A 21,173-nucleotide genomic window follows, 5' to 3' on the forward strand; every position below is an offset into this window, starting at 1 on the left:
ACAAAAAAATGCCCAAGCTCATTGCCCTAGAGTCCACTTGGATGTATCGTGACCCTGGGGGACAGTGTAGAATTGCTACCGGGGGTTCCCGAGGCTGTAGATTGTTACTGAAGCAGGAAACCTCATCTTTTCTCCGCAGAGCAGCTGGTGGTTTCAAACTGCTCACCTTATGCTTAGCAGCCCAATGTGTAACTCACTATCCCATCAGGGCTCCTTCTGAAAGATCGCAGCCACAGAAAATACTATGGAGCACAATATAGGAGTTCTATGAATCAGAATAAATTTTTCTTTATCATAATAATAAAGATCAAAAGGTCTTAAAATAGCAGATGGCCATTAGCTGACAATGTGTCATGCTTTGCATAGGGACAGTTGTGAGAATGGCACAGGACTGGGCAGGCTTCTGTCTGCTGTGCATAGGTCAATAGCTGTCTGCCTGGAACAGATTCAACAGCCCCTAACAGCGACATCAGACTGTGTGTAAAGCTACCCAGAGGGAGGGGCAAAGGAGTTCCACCAAGAAAGCGGTTTCGATAAATGAGCAAACTGTAATCTTTTTTGAAATACATTATCTGTACTGAACCAAACATATTAATCAAGTTGCATAAAATTGAGGATAAATAAAACTAGAGGTAGTCCGGTCTCAGAATAAGACATTCAAGATAGTGATACTGTATTATTCAATATTAGTTAGCATACACTATTCAAGGGCAAAGGGGTTGACAGGTGATAACAAATGCGAATTAAGTTGAGGCTAAGCAGTTGCAGGGTGGTTAAGCTCCAGGGTTCATCCGTTGTAAAGACTCACTGGATCGTTGTACTGGCCTTGCTGATTGTTTGCCCCTTCAATAAATGGAATCTGTGTGTCTTTGAAGTTTATAACTCAAAGTGACTTTGATATGAAGTTCTCTGGAATAATTGAAAAAAAATACTGTTTTTTTTTTTTTCATTTTTCTTGAGTTGTTATTTGGAATTTGCATACTTCTCTCAGAGTAATAAAATTTAATCTAAAGTTCAAGGTAGCCATTTAGATTTTATTAAAACCTTAAGTTTAAGAGAGTGTTTCTTGGAGTGGTGATTTACATTTGACTGAAAACTTCACAGCAGAAGACTATGGGCCCCTCCCCTGACTCGAAAGAGGGAGAAGCCCTGGAGGAAACAAAGTAGAAAACCAATTTTTGTTTCTGATCAGCACACTGAAGTATAAAAATGTAGATGTCAAGGTGTGTGATTTAAAGACCTTGTGCTTGTTATGCCAAGGAGGAAAGAGGGCAACCAGGCACTGACGGAAGTTGGAAAGAAGAAAGAGCCAAACTCCCTGTCCCAGGGTGTAGTCCCACTCACAGTGATCCTTTATGGGGTTTCTCATATGGTTGCCAGTCCGACCCTTCCTCGACAGTGTTGGACAATGGGTCACCCAACCGAAGGAGTCCGCTGGGAAGATCTGAATGTAGAGGATGATTGGATGGGTGGAAACCATGAAGGGACGAAAGCAGACTCCAGGAGCCCCCCTGAACTGGTCTAGTTGTGCCGCCCAGAGCAACTATGAAGGTGAAAGCCTTGTCTTCACAGATGGACCTACACAGGGGTAAACTCACTGTGGTAGTTTCATTGTCTGTTGTCAATTTGACACTGAAGAGTGAAGGGGTGGAGTTTAGCCTGTCAATCAGTTGGCAGTGTGATGACCTCATTTGGAGCCACAAAGGAGATAAATAGCTCGTTGGAGACGGGACACACAGATTCTGTGCAAGACATGCTTGCTGACAAAGCACATGGAGCTACCCTAGAGTCCTGGAGCGGAAGGGGTCCCATGGAGACCCCTGCCAGTGCTGAGACGCCTCCGGATCCACAAGACTTGGCACCCACTGGCCTGTGATCTTCCTGCATTCGGTGTCATTGCATGCGTTGTGTGAATCTGAAGAGAACTTTATAGATCGGTATTGGACATATTGGCTAATATCAGATTTATGGACTTCATCTGGACCGGACTGACATGTTTTCTCAATGTTCAATTGCTCTTGTATACAAAGCTCTTTCTTAAACACCTATGAGCGTCTCTATGAATTTGTTTCTCTAGCCTACCCAGACTAACACACCCGCCATACTGAAGCAAACATCTGAGTAGCCCAGTGTTGCCCGTACTGTCGCCAAAGAAACGTTCTTACCTCATTTAGAAAGGCAGCTGTTTAAAAGACAATCTGCGGTTGCATTGTTGTTGTTGTTAGTTGCTGTCCAATGGACTCTGACCTGTTCCTGCGCCATCCTGACAGCTGTTCCTCTCCTGAGGCCACTGATGCAGCCGCCACGCCTACCTGCCTCCTGGAGGGCCTTCTGCTAGCTGCCCCTCCACCTTACCAACCGTGCTGTCCTTCTCCAGGGACTGGTCTCTCCTGACAATATGCCCTCCATATGCCAGGTGAAGTCTTGCCATCCTTGTCTGTAAGGAGCACTCTGGCCTTACTTCTTCTAACAGAATAGTTTGTCCTTTAAGTACTCTGTGGTACTTTCAATATTCTTCTCCAGCACCACAATTCAAATGCATTGATTCTTATTTGGTCTTCCTTATTCAATGTCCAATTTTCACATGCATGTGAGGCAATGAAGATTACCATGGCTTGATTCAGGCACCTCTTAGTCCTCAAAGTAACATCCTTGCTCTTCAATACTCGGAAGACATCTTGTGCAGCAGATTTACCTAATGCAGTGTGGGTTTTTTGATCTTTTGACTCTGCTTCCATGAGCATTGATTGTGGATCCAAGTAAGACAAAATCCTTGACAGCTTCAACCCTTTCTCCATGATGTGACCTTTGGACAAGTTGTGAGAATTTTTGGTCTTTATTAAAGTGATCCACACTGAAGGGTACAATTCTTGATCTTCATCAGCAAGTGCTTCACATCCTCCTCACTTTCAGCAAGCAAGGTTGTATCATCTGCACACCACAGGTTGTTAATAAGCCTTCCTCCAATCCTGGTGCCACATTTTTCATGTAATCCAGCTTCTTTGGTGATTTGCTCAGGACAGATTAGACAAGTATGATGAGAGGATACAACCCTGACACACATCTTTCACGATTTTTAAACCATGCAGTATTCTTTTGTTCTGTTCTCACAACTTCCTTTTGATCCATGAAAATTCTGAATGTCCCAGAATTCCCATTCTTCTCAAGGTTATCCAGTTTATTATGGTCCACACAGTCTAGTGTCATTGCACAGTCAATGAAACACAGTAAACATTTTTCCAGTATTCTCTGATTTCAGCCAAGATCCATCTGACATGAGCAATGATATCCCTTGTCTCAAGTCCTCTTCTGAGTTCTGCCTGCACTACCAGCAGGTCACTCACTGTCAATCACAGTGACCTGCTTGCACTACCAGCTGGTCACTATCCATGTACTGCTGGGACCCTTGTTGGATGGTCCCAAGCAACGTTTTATCGATGTGTGATGTCAGTGATATAATTTGAGCATTCTGTTGGGTTGCCTTTCTTTGGGATGAGCACCAATATAGATAGATTCCAATCCGTTGGCCTAGTAACTGTCTTCCAAATTTCCTGGCATAGATGAGTGCTTCCGGTGTTTCTTCAGCTTTCTGAAACATTTCGGTGGGCATTCCATGAATTCCTGAAGCCTTGCTTTTGGCTAATGCATTCAGTGCAGTTTGCCATTTTTCCTTCAGCACCATTGATTCTTGCTCATATGTTATTTGCTGAAATGGAATGTTGACCAGTTCTTTTTGGCACAGTGACTCTGTATATTGTTTCCATCTTCTCTTAGTATTTCCTGCATCATTCAATATTTTGCCTACAGAATATTTCATACTAATTTTACAAAATAGTTTTATTGGTATGAAATTCACATATACAATTTAGTAGTTCAATAATTCTTAGAAGAGCTATGCAATCATTACCATAATTAATTTTAAAACATGTTCTTTCTCATACTCACTGTTGTTAGTTCCCCATTTCCCTCCAGCCTCCTTTGCCATGCCCATAGGTAATTATTAATCCAATTACTGTCTCTGTAGATTTACCTATCCAGGTTTTAATATACAGAAAATTATACAAAACAAAACAAGACACAAAATACAAGCAACAACAACAACAACAAAACTAACAACAGTGACAAAGTAAAATAGATAAACTTAAATATAAACAGATCATTAAGCCCCAGGAGGATGATTGATAAGAGTCTCTACCACAAATTAGCAAGGAGGTTTTGAAAGGGAGCCAAATGCAGATCAAAACAAAAGAAAACATAAATACTGGAATGGGTTTTGGGTTTGCATTAAATCCTAGCTTCAACTTAAGAACAGTTAGTTCTTACATCATGAGCCTGCTCAATACTCATCCTCAGTATCGAAATATAGAAGTAAAGAAGATATAGGTGCTATAGCAAAATGTGGTGAAGAAATTTGATGATGCCTGGCTATCAAATAAAATAGCATCAAGATGAGGGCAATGAATATACAAATGCACTTTACACAATTGATGTGTGTATGGATTATGATAAGAGTTGTATGAGCCCCTAATAAAATGATTTAAAAAAATAGCATTAAGAGTCTTAAAGGCTTGTCTCCAAAAAATCAGCCATCTAAGTGAGAAGTCAACTAAGTCCACGTGAAAGACGGACATTGTCATCAGTCACCGAAGGATTGTAAAACATATAATCTGAAATCCAAGGAGGGGTTAGGATCAGAGCCAAAACTGTGAGAACACACTTTGCAGAAGGCTATGGCTGACAGTGGGAGCCCAAGATACATTTGTGGGATTTCCATAGGAAAGAAGCCTCCATTGAACTCCCTCTATCTATGATGGAGGGATGGGAGGAACGGGGTTACTAAACAGAGTGCATTGAAGAGATGAGTACAGAAGACGTGAACAGTTAGAACTTTCTCAGTTGATCCCCTTCTGATGCATGTTTTCAACATTTTCCGTTTGTTCATATTCGGGTTTATTTCAGAAGTGTTATGTTATTGGGCATCACCCTCTTGAGGTTGTGTTAGAAAATGGGTTTCGGGGTGGGGAGCATGTACAGTGATGGTGGTGGGCAGGAGTGGGGGTGTGCATAAAAGGTAGATCATGTCAAGGAGTCCAGGAAGGAAAAGACTATTTGGAAACTGATTGCGGTAGCAATTGTACAATACTGCTTGATGTGATTGAACTCCGGAATTATATGATATATGTATTACCATATGTACTTCCGTATAAGCCGAGTTTTTCATTACATTTTTAATGCAGTTTTGGTGGTAAAATTAGGTGCCTTGGCTGATATTTGGGTTGGCTTATTCGTGAGTATATACGGTAACCACCAATCAATAATAAATTTTTAAATGAAAAGAAAGCAGAAAGTATTAAAAACTGAAACAACTTTAAAGTGAGTCAAAAGGGAAATACAATGATACCATTTAACCATTACAAACTAACTACATTTACCATTAACAATTTTAGAATGCTCTCTGTCTGAGAGCAAGGCTATGTACCATCTCTGCATGATGGTCAGAGTGGATTCTCTGGAGACTTAACTCGTCATATTATTCTTTTTGTAGAAATTTTCTTATTAGGTAAAATTTAGCTCTCCACTTTGGATAAAAATTTTCCAGAAAAGCATGATCTCACTAGGCTCTGCACTGATTCAGACTCCATCTTCATAAGTCACTGGGAAGTTTGTCAGTGTGAGACTGTGGGGAAACTGGTCATTCAAGAGCTATTCAAGAGGCAGTGGAGAAATTCCATTTCCCATGACTTTTTTGAAGTTCACTTGAATGAGATGCTGATCTCATTCTGGACAGCCCCCGGTAACCCCAGCTCCCAGGAGTCCTTGCCTCGTGTCCTTCGTATGTTTGTGTCCGAAGAGAAAGACAGTTCCATCCCAACCTGGAGAAATCTGCAGAGAACCTTCTGCCACAGGGTTAGCCAATCCTTTATTCTCACTGTAAAAGGAGCTTGGCTTTGTTTACGTGATATTTTGGGAAAAATAAGAGGAAACTGTAGAGAAAGGAAAATGGAGAGATTGAAGCCTGGACTCTGGAGCCACACAGACTAGACCAACCTCCCAGCTCTGCCCAGGACCAGCGGTGTGACCTGGATTAGAACTGAAACCTCTGTGTCCTGCGTTCTTCACCCAGAGGATGCAGACGAGGAGATGATAATGTGATAGCAATACCAATCTCCAACAGATGATAACACACAATAATAGCTAGCTACAGAGCTGTTGTACTGGTTGAATGAGTTAATATATGTAAAGCAAGTAAAAACTGCCTGGTCCATATGAAGTATCACTTATTCTAGTTACTATCATTATTAAACAGCAAATTTAGGAGTGTCACAGACAGATCCTATACTTTGTTTTTTTGTAACATGTAGGTTTCTGGTTGGAAGTCAAAATCATTATACAGAATATCTCCTCTCCTCCATATTTGCTGTGTTTGTAGAAATGAAGTTCTGCTTTTTATAATTGACAATGAAAATTATGTTGTTTACTTTCCATCTGAATATTAGGTGCCATATTTTTGTTCTGGAGCCAAGATAAAAATGAGGATAGTTGATGAGGAACTTCAATATGGTTTATTTGATTTAATTCAGCAAGTTACACCGGCCCCGTTCATGGAGGTAGCTTGACAAGGTTTAGGGCTTTTTCTTTCTTTTTTTTGAAAGAAAACATTTCAGTAAGTCAGTTGCTAATATTTTTCTTGTTAAAATAATTTTATTGGAACTGGAGCACAAAACTTGTTGGTTTATAAGGCACTTAATATATTTTAAAAAGGTGGCTAAAAGCATTGCAGAAAAATTTGAAGGGAATTATTCAGAATAGTCTTCTAAGAAATTGCTCAGAACAACGAAGGTCCCAGGGAATACCAAAATTAGACCTTGGGGTCAGGGCCTGTCGCCTCATCAGACTCGACCGGAAAACCCTCTTATAAGCCAACAAATAGTCCTTGAACTAACTACAAGCTTTTCTTTGTTGTTGTTGTGAATTGTTTTCTTTTTTGTCATTGCTTGTTGGTGCTATTGTTGTTATTTTGTTGCTTGGTTTTGCTCTGTTTTGTTTTTTGTGCATGTTATTACCTCCGCAGGTCTGTCTAAATAAGATAGGCTGGAAGAACAATCTGGAGGAGAAAACAACAGGACCGACAGTTCCAGGGGGACATGGGAGAGGGGGAGGTGGGGGGAAAGGTAGTGGTGTTAACAAACCCAGGGACAAGGGAACAACAAGTGATCCAAATTGGTGGTGAAGAGGGTGTAGGAGGTCTGGTAGGGCGTGACCAAAGGTAATGTTACCGAGAAATATTACCAAATGAAACCCAAATGAAGGCCGAACATGATAGTAGGACAAGAGGAAAGCAAAAGGAAATACAGGAAAGAGCTAGGAGGCAAAGGGAATTTATAGAGGGCTAAATATAGACATGTATATATGTAAATATATTTATATATGAGGATGGGGGAATAGATCTATGTGTATATATGTATTGGTTTAGTATTAAGGTCCCAGATGGACATTGGGCCTCCACTCAAGTACGCCCTCAATGCAAGAGTACTTTGTTCTATTAACCTGGCATTCCATGGTGCTCACCTTCCCGACACAATCACAAAGTGGGTGCATAAGCAAATGTGGTGAAGAAACCTGATGGTGCCTGGCTCTCAAAAGATATAGCATCTGGGGTCTTAAAGTCTTGAAGGTAAACAAGCAGCCATCTAGCTCAGAAGCAACAAAGCCCACATGGAACAAGCACACCAGCCTATGTGATCACGAGGTGCCAAAGAGATCATTTATTAGGCAGCAAAGAACAAAAAAATCATTTCATTGTGTTCTCACCACCCCAATACGATCTCTGAAGACAAATGGGTGCACAAGAAAATGAAGTGAAGAAAGCTGATAGTATCCGGCTATCAAAAGATATAGTGTCTGGGGTCTTAAAGGCTTGAAGGTAAACAAGCGGCCATCTAGCTCAGAAGAAGCAAAGCCTACATGGAAGAAGCACACAAGCCTGTGTGATCATGAGGTGTCAAAGGGATCAGGTATCAGGCATCATCAGAACAAAACAATCATATCATTGTGAATGAGGTGGAGTGCGGAGTGGAGACCCGAAGCCCATTGTTAGGCAATTGGACATCCCCTTACAGAGGGTCGCAGGAAGGAGATGAGCCCATCAGGGTGCAGTGTAGCAATGATGAAACATACAACTTTCCTCTAGCACATAAATGCTTCCTCCCCCACCATTATCATGACCCCAATTCTACCTTACAAATCTGGATAGACCAGAGGATGTACACTGGTATAGATATGAACTGGAAACACAGGGAATCCAGGGTGGATGATCCTTTCAGAACCAGTGGTGAGAATGGTGATACTGGGATGGTGTGGGGAGGGTGAGGTGGAAAGGGGGAACCAATTACAAGGATCTGCATATAACCTTCTCCCTGGCGGATGGACAACAGAAAAGTGGGTGAAGGGAGATGTTGGACAGTGTAAGATATAACAAAATAATAATTTATAAATTATCAAGGGTTCATGAGGGAGGGGGGAGTGGAGAGGGTGGGGAAAATGAGGAGCTGATGCCTGGGGCTTAGGTGGAGAGCAAATGTTTTGAGAATGATGAAGGCAATGAATGTACAAATGTGCTTTATACAATTGTATGTATGGATTGTGATAAGAGTTGTATGAGCCCCTATTAAAATGATTTAATCACAAAAAAGAAATTGCTGAGGAGTGTCCATCTGTTGGTAGAGAACCTTGTCGTTTGGCAACCATCTACATTTCTCATAGGTTTAGTCCCCAGATATGGGCATTCATAAATACATAATTCATTTGATTAATTTAGTATCAAAATTTTCTCAATAATGCAGTTATTCATTCAATTAATTTATTATCACACAGTTATTGAGTGCCTACTTCATGTAAGGCAAGATACTCTTCTGGGTGCTAGGAATTCAAAGATGAATGGGATGAGGTCCTAGTAGTTAAGGAACTAATCATATTGTAGTGGAAATAGGATGATATGTGAATAACTGTAATACATAATATAATTTCTAAAATGATCTCTAAAATACCAGATAGAAGGAGGAAAGCAGTAAAATTAGTCAAAAGAGTTGCAAACCTTCTATGAATTGAGTTATATTTCAGTTGGATCTTGAAGGACTGGTGGAAATTAGATACGAGAAAGGCAGGTTTGGCTAAGAGAATGGCATGGGTGACTATATGGGTTTGGGAAAGGGTAGGGGACAATTTTAGGGGGGATATACTCACTAACTCATGACCTTTGGCAACAAAATATAAGGTGTAAACTTCATGCAATAGGCACCTATTAGGTGCTCTGGATTGTTACAGACATAGAGATAAATAGGTGAGCAAGTCAGACTTGGTGCTTCAAGCTCATTGAAGCATATAATACGATAATATGAATACATATGTGTGTTAGTATAATATGTGTTAGTCTGGATCGACTAGAGACACAAATCCAGAGACACTCATATGTGTATAAGAAAGAACTTTATATAAAGACCAATAGTATATTAAGAAAACATCCTAGCCCAGTCCAGATCAACTCCATAAGTCCAATATTAGCCCATATGTCCAATATCAGTCTGTAAATTCCTCTTCAGACTCACACAACACATGCAATGATCCCGAAAGCAGGAAGATCACAGAGCAGTGGGTGGAAAGTTTTGTGGATCCACTGGCGGTGGAAGCAACCCAGTGCTGGCATGGGTTTCCATGAGGCTCCTCCAGCTCCAGGGCTCTGCTCTATTAGTGTAGCTCCATGTAGCTTGTCAGCAGGAAGATGAAGTGGGGAGTGTTTGTGTTCCACCTCCAGTGAGCTATTTATCTCCTTCATGTCTCCAAATGAGGCCATCAAGCTGTGACCTGATTGACAGGCTAAACTCCGCCCCATCACATTTAATAGTCTCAAGTTGACACCAAATTATGTAACTACCACGATTTGTAAGCAAATCTTGATAGAAAGATGAGGCTTTATACTCCTGTAAAAAGTTATAGTTTAACTGGCACTTAGACCACCTATTTGATCCACTCAACATTTTTCATAGGTCATGCTAGAAGCATTTGATGAGGAAACCCCATTAAGTGAATTGGATTTTACCTTAAATTCACCTATATCAGGCTTACAGAACTAAGTCTTAAGGCTGAAATGCCCTAGTGTGAGAAGCACACTATTTTCACCGGAGTAGAAAGTCTCCTCATTCTCCTTCAGAGTAGCTAAAGGTTTCACACTGCTGATCTTGTGGTTAGCAGCCCAATTTGTCATCTTTGCCACCAGGGCTCCATTGAGGGACAGACTATAAAAATAAACAAATGAGTCCAAAGATTGGAAGGAGAAGTCATTTTTGAATGACTGGATCAGAGGTAACTCAATTGAAGAAGTGAAATTGGACGTGAGACCGTACTACCAAGAGAAGAAGGCTGCAGCCTTGTAAAGTCCCTGGCAGAGAGATCTTCCAGGGCATCGATAAAATGCTCTTGAGTAACACAAAGGCTATTGTGCCTGGAGAGTGGTAACTAATGGCAAGAATGATCCCGCGATGTCCGAGAGACAGAAAAGGGCAAGATCACCATATGGTCTTGAAGATTATAGCAACTATCTTAGGCTTTCTTCTAGAGGTAAAGAGACACCAGCAGACAGTTTAATGCAGAGAAGCGAGGTTTGAATCATATTTTGGAAAAGCACGAAGACTTCTAGCGGAGGACACTGTGGAATGTGAAGAAGAATATTAGGGAGAACTCAGAGTTTGTTGCAGCACTGGAAGCAACAGATGCTGCTGCTCTGGACTAGGGTCATGGCAGTGGGGATAGGAGCTAGCTCGAAACCACTAGGGAGTCGTAGATTTAGGAGTATCCCAACCTGAGGATTTGTACATTTTTCCTGGAAGCAGTAGGGATATTCAAAGTAAGCATGGCCCTACATCATTCCATTGTTTAAGATACTCACTGATTTTGGCCATTATTTATGTGGAGAGTTGCAAAAACAAATTGTTTTAGAAGAATTAGTACAAGGCTGGTCCCAACAAGGGCGAAGTTAAAGATATCCCCGGTGTCTGACTTTTCCAAAATGCCATCCTGCTCTTTTATCCCTGCTCTCAACCATCCGCTCCCCCTCAGCATTCTCCCTCACATCCCAGGGTTCTGCAGCTTGCTTCGGTGTCTCAGAGAATCCACAGCTGTCAAATAGATGACTCACTTGATTGTGGAAATGGCTAACATCCCAAACTCAAGTCTCAGGCATCTGTCTGGAGGATTCATCTCATTCACAGCAAACTGGGGAGTTGACTCGCCAGGCTGCCAAGCTTGTGAATCTGGTTATCTGAAAGACCATTAGTCCTGAGAAGCAGAGGGCTGGTGGAGGCAAGCCAGGTGCAGGACCCAGAGCAAAACAGCAAACCTTGTCAAAGTTCCTCAGTACAGGCCAAGATGATGATGATGTAAGTCCTCGTGTCAGCTTTTCTGCAGGGTGACACTTGGTGTGTGCTTGGTGTGCGTCACCAGCTGACGTGGCACTAGTCTTCCGTGCATTTTTAGTTAGAAAAGGGGAGGTGTTACAAAGGTGGGGTCTTGCCCAGGTCTGGGGCTTTGATGGAAGTGTGGTTTTTGCTTTCTGATATCAAAAGGTTGCATAGAGGACATGCTGATCATTTCTGTGCATCGTAGGTGAGCCAGATGTCTCAGTTAGTTCCATGTTCCCAGCCTCTTAATTTTCTCAATTAAGTAGGCAGCTGTTGGTTTACCTATTAAGAGAACAAGTTTTAGCCCATTTTCAATCAGAGTTTAAATCTTGCTTCAACACACATATAAAAGATGATGGCTAATCTGCAAACCACTGCTCCAAGGAAACTAAAGATGCTGATTCGAATTACCCTCTATAGTAAGGGGGGACTCAAAATATATCCCACCTTAATCTTGCCTCATTACCATAACAGATAACTTAATCGAAAATTAAGTTATTGATTCACAGGCATAGAGACTAGGATTTACAATAACATCAGAGTTGGGCTACTAACCACAAGGTCAGTGGTTTGAAACTACTAGCTGCTCTGAAGGAGAAAGACAAGACTTTCTACTTCTGTAAAGAGCTGCAGTCTCAGAAACCCATAAGGACATTTCTACCCTGTCCTATGCAGTCACTATCAGTCAGAATCCACTCAATGGCAATGAGTTTTGAGTGAGATGGATAGAAAGGCCATACTAAGTAATTAACTAGACCATAAAGGTTCATTTATCCCATTATACTATTAATAATTGTTTATCACATTAAGCAATCGTAATTGATAATTATTTTTGTGGTACTCTAGTAAGTTGACAAAATGAGCATGCGTTTCAAGAGTTAGTCATTTCATAATTGCTACAGAAAGAGGTTCCCCTTCCCCACCCACTCCTTGGGAAGATCTTCAGGAAGACAGAGTAGGGACACAGTTTTTATTTTTATTTTTTAACATGATAATCTCATATTAAGAGAAGTCATCAATTTTAATCAGAGAATGCTTTATTGGCTTCACTAGAACTCTAGTCTGCAGAATATTTAAGTTCTAAGGTAAGAGTCTCTAACTTAAATGTTTATAATCAACTTAGGAAATTTAAATTATTGAAGTGGTAAACTGTGCGGAATAAAGAAAATATAAAAGCATCTATCCATCTCAAGGTGAGGAGTCACTCATTAATTGATTTGTGGAAATGCAGATATTTGTTTCTTCTTTCCCCATAAGTATTTATTCTTTTACTTTTAAGTTTTTATTTATTTAAAAATTTTAATAAATCATCTTATGGGAGGCCCTTATAACAATCCATACATCCATTGTGTCAAGCACATTTGTACATATGTTGCCATCATCCTTTTTTTCCAAACATTTTCTTTCTACTTGAGCCCTTGGTATCAGCTCCTCAATATTTCTTCCCTCCCCATCCCCCCACTCTCATGAACCCTTGATAAATTATACATTATTGTTATTTTAATATCTTACACCATCTGCTATCTCCCTTCACCCATCTTTCTGTTGTTCATCACCCTTGTGGGGTGATGGTAGTTATACACCATATTGATATCATTGGCCATTGTGATCGAATCCCCCTTTCTCCCCACACCTTCCCCCTACCCTCATGGTATAGCTACTCCCATTATTTTCTTGAGGGGTTTATCTGTCCTGGATTCCATGTGTTGAGAGCTCTTATCTGTACCAGGGTACATGCTCTGGTCTAGCTGGATTTGTAAGGCAGAAATTGGGTCATGATAGTGGGAGCAGAAGAGTTGGGGGGATGAAGCATTAAAGAACTAGAGGAATGTTGTATGTTTCTTCAGTGCTATACTGCACCCTGACTGTTTTGTCCCTTCCTTGTGACCCTTCTTTGAGGGGATGTCAATTGTCTACAGATGGGCTTTGAGTCTCCACTCTGACACCCCACCTCATTCACATTAAAATGGTTGTTTGTTTTGGGTCTTCTGATGCCTGATACCTGATTCTGTCAATACCTTGTGATCACACAGGCTGGTATACTTCTTCCATGTGGGCTTTATTGCTTCCCAGCTATATGGCTGCTTGTTTATCTTCAAACCTTTAAGACCCCAGATGCTATATCTTTTAATATCCAGGCATCATCAGCTTTCTTCACCACATTTTCTCTAGCACCCATTTTGTGTGCAGCTATTGTGTAGAGAAGGTGAGCATCACAGAATGCCAGGTTATTAGAACAAAGTATTCTTGCATTGAGGGAGTATTTTAATGTCTGTCTGCTACCTTAGTACTTAACATATAAGTATGTGTGCATAGACCTATAACCCTATTGTCATATATAAATATATTTACATATGTATGTGCCTGTATTTATACCTCTATAAATGTCCTTTGCCTCCTAGTTCTTTCATCTATTTCCTTTTACTTTCCTTCTGTTCTACAATCATGTTTGACCTTCATTTGTCTCTTCTCAGCTGCATTGCACTTGGTCAAGCCCCACCAAGCATTCCAAGACCTCCTTGCCATCAATTTTAGATCACTTGTTCCCTTGTCCCTGGTTTGTTGGCTCCCAACTTCCTTTCCCCCACCTTCCTTTCCCCTACCCACCCCTCTCTCATGCCCCCCACCTTGGAACCATTAGTCCTATTGTTTTCTCCTTGGGATTGTTTATCCTTCCTATCTTATATAGACATGGGGGAAAAAGCCTATAAATAGTTCTGTTTTTTAAAAGCTGACAACTGATACAAATAATTAATATACTATGCAGACCAAAGAATCCTTGGTCGCATAGTGGCTGTGTTGCTAAGTAATATTCTCTACTTTTATATATGGGTCCTAATATTCATCACAATGGCTACACTGAACTCTCAATCAATATTCATGGTTAAAAGGTTTGTTTAGGAAGTTTAAATTTTGTAATGCAAGTGATAAATGTCCAAGATAGAGTTGTTTATCAAGACATGCTACAAAGTTCTTTCAGGGCTTCTAATAGATGCCCAAAGGGCCTACTACTCTGCTATGAGCCTCAACTCAACAGCATTCAGCTTGAGTTCAGGGGTTCACAAACTCAGCTCCTCGAATTAAGTTCCCAGAGGCACCCCTCTCCACCAGCCGGACTCCTGTCCAAAAGAACTCAGCTTTATCAGCTCGGTGAGCTAGGAATTCTACCACTCTTTCATATTCGGACTCCTGGTTCTGCAGTTGCTGTTTTTTTGATGTCATAACTGTTTTCTGGACCAGGATCTTTCCTGAATAGGAATCTCAGGTTCAGAGGATGCATGCCACTCCTGACTCTTGCTGGTAATGAGATTTCCCCTTCCTGCATCTAAGAGGGTTCATTTTATACATAGAGCAGGATCGTATTCCAGTAATTCTGTTCACTATTACTCACAGGTAAATACTATTAGTCTTCCCCAAGGACCTTCTTACTGAAGCCAGGCAGGGAAGAGTCAATTGAGGAAAATTAGAGACTTTGACTAGAAGAGCTAAATTAAATAACCGATTGCTCTGCAATGGGCTGCTAACCACCACCAGCTTTCCAGGAAAAGATGAGGCTTTTTACTCCAGAAAGAGTTACAGTCTCAGAAACCGACAGGGGAAGTTCTGTTCTCTCTTTAGGGTCACTGTGAGTCAGAATCAACTGTACGGCAGTAAGTTAAAGCAAAATGTGTTTGGAGGCTGGTACCATTTTGCAGCCTAAAGAATAAAGTTCTGGAAACCCACACGAGGACTTTGCTTCAAAGAACCTATGATGATGTTAGAAACAAAGCTTATTAGCTTTTCTAAAATGTGGACTCAGTGGGGGGGGGGGCAGACATAGAGGCAGAAATACTGAGGGAGTAGTGGGGAATAGGAAGTGGTGGGAGAATGAATGAAGGCTATTCAGCAAAGTCAGTCGACTTTGAGAAGGTCAATGATGACAAGTTGTAAAAAGTAAAGAAAGATTTCTCTCACCATCATCTTGACACCTGAGTGTGTGTGACCCTCTAACAGCAAGCTTGCATCCTTGCTAGACACACTGCAGGTAAATCTAAAGGTTCACAGAATTTTGAATTGACTTAGGCCGTTAAAACTTGGACTTCATTTGTTGCAACTCATATCTTTTGTAGTAATCCTACTGAAATCTCTTCTTCAGTTGGGCTTCCCTTTGGCCTTGACCGCCCACCATGCTAGATAATTTCAATGGTTAGTGGTTTTCCCATCAGTATGTATTATGGATAATACTTGGAAATCAATTTTTCAGAAAGTCTCTTATGGCTTCTTTTGACTGTTGTCACAATATTTGACAACAATGAATTAACCTTACTATTTTATATATATTTGCTTCCTTCCTAAATACTGAGTAAGATTGAAGGCTGAAGAGCTATGCCATTCATTTTACTTTCACCAGAGGGCATAGCATAGTGTCTTAGACCCTCAAGGTATTCGTTCAATGTTTCATATCTATTAAGAAACATAATACTGAGTTATAAAGCAGAAAATCAAAGTTAGCTGACAACATTGTCTATATGAGATTAAAAAAAAAAACCCAAACCCCTTTTGATTGATTTTTCTCTCTCCAATTCTCTGGATTGAGAATTGGGTTTTAAAAAATGTAATTGGTAGCTACTTTGTCATTGTACGGACACAGCTTTTGTGTTACAGAGCCCAAGAATATGTCTGTCCAAAGGAGAAGATGGGCAACATTTTATACACCTGGAACTTACCCAAGCCAGTTAATTAGCAAGTGTTCAATGAGAATTTTTTTTCTGCCAGCCAATCTCTGCATTTGTGGCTGATCTGTAGTTCAATGTCTGCCAGGTCTGCAGCATCATCATTTGGATCAAGGATCATCAGCGTAAGGCAGAGCCAAGGAAATCTCCGGTTACAGAGCACATTAGAGGAAAGGGGCGTGGTTGGTCCTCCCTTCCCCAGTGCTTTCTACTTGTTAAAAGAACTGCCCCGAAATCAGATTAGAGAAACTGTTAAAAAAGAAAAGTCTTAATAGATACTTGAAATTTAATGTTAATATGGCATAGAAACAATGACATATATTTCCAACAAAATCAAGCAACATCAAACATCAGCTATCACATTTTAAAAAGTTTTATTGACATATAATTCACATATCATACAATTCAGTGGCATAAACATATTAAAGAGGGGTTGTGCAATCATCAGCACAATCAATTTTAAAACATTTTCTTCTCTCTTGTTCTCATTATAATTAGTTCCCCATTTCCACCCAACTCCCCTTGCCATAACTCTAAGAAACTATTAATCTAGTTCCTATCCCAATAGAGTTGCCTGTCCTGGAGTTCATATCCAGGAAAACATGCAATAACAAAACCAAAAAATCCAACAGTAACAAAATAAAACAGAGAAAAAACCTTAATAGAAAAGAAAGTAGAAAATAATAATTACTAGAACAAATTGAAAATGGCTTAAAGGGGAGAACAAAGGATAAGGAATTAAATTTTAACCTAGCTACATCGGAAATAATCCATTTTCCAATGGATCTGTCTGACAGCCAGGCTATTCACATGACTTACTGGTCAATGGTTGAGCTCAATGTGACTCAAGGCTTCATCCAAGCAGGGATGCTGAACGTGGATTTGGGGCTTTCATTGTTATCTATAGCCTTCTGCAAACTGGGTGCTCAGAATTCAAGCTCTATTACTGTTTTCTCCTCTGGTCTTGGATTTTATTATTTAAAATCCTCAGATTACACAGACTGGTGTGTTTCTTCTATGTGAATTTAGCTATCACCTAACTTAGATTGCTGCTTCTTTTAAGATAAGCCTTTGAGACCCCAGACACCATTATTCTGATAGCCAAGAACCATCTGATTTCCTCACCACCCGTTTCTATAGCACCCATATCTTCAGTGATCTCTTCATAAGGGCACATATAGAGTAGAATCATATCATAAGAACAAATTGTTCTTAGATTAGGGATATGACTAAATGTGAGCTCAATTTTTTTTCATTTATCTTTGGGTTATAGATGTCCCTGGTTCATTTTACAAACATCATTATCATTTTATTAGGGAGCATGATAAATCATCCCCATGGGGCATATGGCCATTCTATTGATAGTATCATTAATTTAGTCAATGATATTGAATTTAAGAAAGGAAACTATATATGTATAGGACAGCGTTTTAGACTAAAATGCACAGATTGTTGCCTTGTACAGATTAAAAACGTAAGTGACTGGATACTATTTACACAAACAATGAGGGCTGGAGATAAAGCAAAACTTTCAATAGTGCTCACTCACAAAGGGCGTGCTGGACTAAGACATGTCATGAAAAAGCAAAGAGAATGTGAGGGAAGCAAATACATGGTCGTCTTGAATTGCTAAGTTATTAAACACACTCAAACCAGAGAGTTGACCCTAAATCCAGTGACTTCCAAATCCATAACCACAGGAGAGTAGTCATCTGCTTCTTCTCACACTAGGGCATTTCAGCCCTAAGTCGAAGGGAGTATTTCAGTTCATGGAATCTGCTATAGCTATGTTTAAGGTATAGTTCAGTTCACTAAGAGGGGTTTCCAAATCAGACCCTTTTGGTGTGACCTATAAAGGATGTTGTGCACCTCGAAAGGACCGAGTCTTTAGTCCCAGTTGTCCATAGCATGTGGTCTGGGTCACCAAGGGCTGGATAGGAACTACGTCAAAGGTGCCCTATTGGGAGTCTGTGTGTAATATTCAGCATTTTCCCCAACAAGGGTGGCCCCACCTGGTTTAATCCATCAACAGAACTGAAATCACATCAAGTCCCAAAATTTCAAGGTGTTATTCTATAACATTTACTGCATATCATCAAATATTTTTTTGAAGATTTATCTAGGCATAAAGGATGTGGCACCTTGGCAGAAATAAAGGGGATAAATCCTTGCCCTTAACAACTTAGTTTAAATGTTTAAATGCTCATAGGGTCATCCACGGTAGACAGGTTTCAGCAGAGCTTCCAGATTCAGGCAGACTAAGAAGAGAGGTCTAGAGTAGCGGTAGTCTCTCCTTCTTCATCCGCTTCCCATGCCGTATATAATTTTATTAGGGACCTTCAGAGAGTTGCGCTACCATTAAGTCTCTGGTTTACAAACATTTGACTTAGGATGACTCATAGTTGCCTTTTAATGTTTGTAAATTTGCCCTGACTTTGAAATGATTCCACCAACCTCTGCTCATAATAAATCCTTCATTACATTTACCTTCACTTCTTGCACACGCTGCTTCTCATAAATAAAACGGTTTCAAGCCTTTACGTGTGCTAACGTAATGCTAGAACAGAACAGAGCATGTCTGTTCTGATTTCCCACACATTTGACTTGAAGACAGATTTAGGAGCACAGCACACTGGTAACTCAGGAATTAACTGTATGGTATTTAGCTGCCGCCTCACTAGCTAGGTCAGAGCTTCTTCGGGGGCACAAACATAACTTTTTGTTTCTTTTCTTTATTCTTTTATAGCCTGGGTTTTTATAAGCGCCTGGAATGTTAGGTTCTTTAAAACGTTGATGAGTTTAATAAATAAGAGCCATGCTATGTATAATGCTACGTATAATTTTGAAATCCAGGAAAGGAAGTTGGGTTTTGGTTCTAAATGTAATGAGGAACCATTGACTTTTTTTTGAGAACGGGATTTATAGAATCAGAGCTCTCTGCTTTCTGAAAATATCACAAGTATTGGTCTGGAGGAGAGAAAATGAGAAAAAAGAAAAGCCTAAGGCAAGAAGACCTGTCAACAATTGTCATAACAACGACTTGAGGGGACAGAAACTGGGCTGAGGGTCGCAGTGGGAGTGCAACAGAGTAGAACATTTGATTAGAATTGACAACATTTTAATGTAGAAAGTCTAGCCAACGAAAGTGAGGTCCTGGAGTCAGAGTTCCCCGTGAAACTCAGGTTGCCTGACAACCTTTCAACTGATTTATGATTTGTTAAATAGGCTATCCTTTGATTTAAACAACTCTCAGTTTTTTTTTCCTGTTGATAAAGCCTGATATGACATGAAATGCTATTCTTCAGAAACAAAAGCCGGGCAGAGCCAACAGCTTGACATGCTCTTCAAATTATTGCTGCCACTGCAAACCTTTGAGGGACCTTGCATGCAGGAGTCATCCATATGAGAGATGGAGGGCTCCCTAGGAAGGTCTGGAATCAGTGAACACAGAGGCTGCTGTAAAATTTGTCAGGAAATGGACAGATGTGTTAGTTCTACCTCAAGATTTTACTGCATGATTTGGGGGTGTCTTCATTATGACAACAAGATAATATTGCTAGATTCAATTGTTTCCTTAAAGTATTTGTCTGGTCAAGGATTGTGATGCGGTGAAATATGCTACCCGCATTCTGGGAATCCTATTTTTTCCTTGACTTCAAAAATTTTGTATGAAATCAATGCAAAGAAACTCACAATGAATTGTTTTCGCCTAGTGTGGAAATATTTTGGCTGCTGTCATCAGTATCGGGCTCATATGAACTGAAAGAAAACATACTTAGCAAGTGCATATTGTAGCTTGTCAAATCAGGGATGGCTTCCAAAATAATAACTATAAAGAAAACCAAGGCTTTACCAAGGATTCCAGGTTTGTTCACGAAAGGATCACATTTCAAAAAAGTACCTTCTGACAGCCAGTGAAGGTTGTATAGGAGCATTCAGTGGCCACAAGTGAGCTACTATTTAAAGGAATTGCCACAAATGTCAACTGCTGAAATATCAAAACAACAATACCAATTATCTATAGGGTGTCAGAATCCAATGGCATCAGAAAATGGGACGTATGCAATTTACTACTTAAAAGGTCGTTAAAAAGAAAAGAACAAAGGACAAAAATGGATGAAGCACTATATATGTAAGGAACATTCTGGAAGACCCAAAAGTGAAATATACCGTGTACAAAATAGTAGAGCTTTACTAGTAGAGAACAATTGCTCTTTCTGAGTCCTTGGTGTTTGCAGTTTTAAATCCCAAACATTAGAATACCTTCTCTTGGGGGTAATATGGAATAGACCAGGGGGGAGGACATGACAGGCTGTAACTACACTGGTAAGAATCACTGTTTTTTAGACCAAAGATTTTTTTATGTCAGACAAGCAACAAGAAGGAGATGGTGCATGGAGTAAGATATGGCAGAATCAATAAATAAGGGCTCCTGGGGCGGGGCTTGGGGTTGGGAGCGGAATAAAGAATTGATATCAAGGAGTGCCAGAAGAAAGAAGGTGTTTTGGAACCGATTGTGGCAGCAACGGTATAATACTGCTTGATGCGATTGAACTATGAAAAGTTATGACGTCTGTAAGTGCTCCCAATAAAAAGAAATAAATAAGAATAGGAGACATTCGTAATTGTAAATGACCTAGTAGCCTCATTAAAAGTGAAAAACAAATGTTGCTGTGGCCATTAAGTCCAGCCCAACGTATGGTGCTCCCATGGTGGAGGGCAGGACTGCTCTGTACTAGAATTTTCAAGAGTGTGAGCTTTCCAAAGCAAATCGCCAAGGTGCTTCTGGATGGGTTTGAACCATCAACCTTGTGGTTAGTAGTCTAGTGCCTAACCATTTGTACCATCTACGGACTCTTAAGTTTAATGATATATGCATTTAACATAACATATTTGATATGTATATAAGGAAAAAATGGATATCTACCTGCAGAAAAATGAAGCAAGACCCTTATCTTACTCCATGCACAAGAATAAATTCAAGGTGGATCACAGACCTTGAAGTTAA

Source organism: Echinops telfairi, unplaced genomic scaffold, assembly GCF_000313985.2.
Source record: "Echinops telfairi isolate 266 unplaced genomic scaffold, ASM31398v2 ScPeMD7_3;HRSCAF=10, whole genome shotgun sequence".
In the NCBI taxonomy this organism is placed as follows: Eukaryota; Metazoa; Chordata; class Mammalia; order Afrosoricida; family Tenrecidae; genus Echinops; species Echinops telfairi.